This window comes from Octodon degus, unplaced genomic scaffold, assembly GCF_000260255.1.
Source record: "Octodon degus isolate 3935 unplaced genomic scaffold, OctDeg1.0 scaffold00033, whole genome shotgun sequence".
NCBI classification, from domain to species: domain Eukaryota; kingdom Metazoa; phylum Chordata; class Mammalia; order Rodentia; family Octodontidae; genus Octodon; species Octodon degus.
The window spans coordinates 11,369,369-11,372,293 of NW_004524609.1; positions in this window are offsets into that span (position 1 = coordinate 11,369,369).

The window sequence follows — 2,925 nt, forward strand, 5'->3', positions numbered from 1 at the left end:
TTTTGTACAGGGGATTGAACTCAGGACCTTGCAATTGCCAGGCAGGTGCTTAAGCCACTGAGCTATCTCCTCAGCCCCAAGACCTGGTCATTTCTTATATATTTTCAGCATCTATCAATTCATCACCGAAAATACACACAGCCAAACATACTCATTTATGTTCTCCAAGAGCCAGACACCAAGACACAACAACAAGGACAAGAGAGACTGGTTAGATGGCAGGCAAGGACAAAGCAGGGAAAAGCATGCTAATGAAGTCTGACACCAGGAAGGACAAGAGGGAAAGTGGGATGGTGCGGGAAGAACCTCAGATTTAAGACAGCTCCGAGAGCATCTTAGCCAGCGAGTGCGAGCCAGAAAATCAAGAGATGAGAGCTAAGCGGAAACAGACCAGTGCAAGGGCGGCAGAGAACACACAGCACGCCACAGCGGGTTGTTCGTAGCACTGAAAGCTCTAAAAGGCTCGCCACCACTAGAAAGCTAGGGCCCTGGTAAGGGGCTGGAGCTGCTCAGAGGAGCACGACTTCCGGTGGATGCTGAGCCACACCCCAGAGACATCACACATGCATGTGGCATTTCCAATTTTTGAAATCTATTTTATTCTCATTTAAAAAGCAGTTAATTTTGTTGTTTTTAAGTTTTATTTATCTATTTATTTGCAACAGGATCTTGCCATGGAGTTGGGACTCATAGTGATCCTCCTGTCTCAGCCTCCTCAGCACTGGGATTACAGGCGTGCACCGCTACACCCAGTTTCGGTGGCTGGCACATCGCGCCTGGGGTCCTGTGGCCATCTTGGCATGTGGTACCGGGCATTGAACCAGGGTCCTTGTCCTTGCCAGGCAGGCGCTTAGACAGCTGAGCTGTCTCCCCAGCAGGCTTTGTATCCTTTCCTTTGCATATACCTAAGTAGATACTAATATATCTGCATCACCTATTCTTATTCTCTTTCAACAAACTGCACGTTCAATAACAAGTATAGTACATTATGAATAGTAATATATATGTTGAAATGCAAAGAATCTCCTATTCTTACCTGTCTTAGAAGGTGGAAATACCTGGTGTCCATTTCCATTACCAACCTTGACATGATAGCTTTCTATGAATTTTACTTAGCTCTGAGTCTTACCCTAGATCTAAGTAGTTTTATCGCAGGTTTGATTTCCACACCTAAGCAAGTCTTCTCCTCTTTTCGTTGCTTTTGTTCAACACATGGCATGATAGAGAATCAGGCTCCTGCTTAGGACCACTGCCCACTCCCAGGAATTCCAAAATTATCTCAGTACTAAGCATTCCAAAAGAGAAAGGGATTACATTTCCTTTCTTTCATACATAACCTAAATAATTCTGCTAAATTAGAGAATTATTTTAATTCAATACAAACATTTTGTCAGTGCCATGTATGGCTGAACTGTAACCCCTTACCCACCCAAACCCTCTTACCCACACGTTGCGTATTTTCATTTTCTATAGGTCTGAGCCACACTGTCAAAGTGAATTCCTTTCCGCTTCCAGTAATCTGTGAGTCACTCGTAGACCCATCGCCAGCTTTCCTTCCCTTAGACGCAGAAGCAGTGATGCGATTGTTTTTTTCTCTGAAAATACACTGGAGCTAAACAGTCCTGAGACCCACCAGTGTCAGCGCTTGTAGGTTTTTAAATTCCTGGAGTGTGTTTTCCAGTTTTTACTGCTAAATTCGACTTTGAAGGAATCAAAGTCGAATTATGATGGCTGTTGCCACATCGCTCCTTCTCCTCCCTGCCCTGTCCTAAGAGCTCATCTGGGAAGCAGTAAGATGTCTCTCTGTCATCTGTGTTTTATTAAGTATCTAATACACTGAAAGGGAAGCCAGCTCTCTTCTTTCCCAGTGTTTCAGCTGAGTACCAGAATAAGAGGCCAAACAAATCACAGCAAACCACTTTCTAATAGAAAAAGGTGGGGTGGGGGGAGCCTGGGGAGCTCTGTAACGTCCTACGCCCAGCAAATAAACCTTGAATGTTTAGAATCTTTATCCAAAAGTCTCCCCGGCAGGGACCAAGTGTAACTTGACTTACTCCCCCAACCCCACCAAAAGATGAGCAGTTAACCAACAGGCCTGTAACTTGAACTTCGCGGTGCTAGGATCCTCCACATTTCTAACCTGAGACTCAGACCACGAAGCTATGTCCCCTTGCGGGTTTGTTGGCCTCTTTTATTTTCTCGGTTCAAAACGCCTGAGTCACCATAATCCAAACGCTGGAAGAATCTGCTCTTAAATGAGCAGTAAAGCTGCACTGATGGATTTGGGGGGATGCTGGAAATTCTGCTTTATTCGCAGGCTTTATTTGATTCTTGGACTATGGATAAGGAAGTGTAAATGGAGGCAACGTCGTCCTCAGTTCCCAGGTTGTGTGCACGCCCCGATGCCCCGTGGCTACCCAAGTGCACCTTCCCTGCTGCTGCTCTTCAGAACTTACACACATCAAAACACTCTCAAGCCTCAACAATCAAGGTTTCACTAGAGGCGCCTCTGTCCGAAGCAGATCACAGTGGGACCCGTGCTTCCTGCCCTGAGGTAGCTTGCACGCACTCCTTTATTCTCTTCATTCTCAACCGTTTATCAGGGCTTACTGTCACTCCCTATTCCAAAGGTTCTTCATGTGAAAATGAGCCAGAGCTAGCTAGGCCTTCGAGGACGATCTGCTGCCGTAAGGATGTGGAACACCGAGAAGGCAAGCAGAAGGACAGTGCTGTTCGTGCACTTTAGGGGTGGCACAACTGAGACAGAAGGCAGTAGGGGACGTGTCGAAGCTCCCACATTTGGGATGTCCATGACCAAGCTTCTAAGACTTCTGTTGGGCCAGTGACACACTACAAGCTCCACGCACTCTTGTCTCAACAGAAGAATGAAGACATAAAAGGGAATTCAATGGAAGGAAGCACATT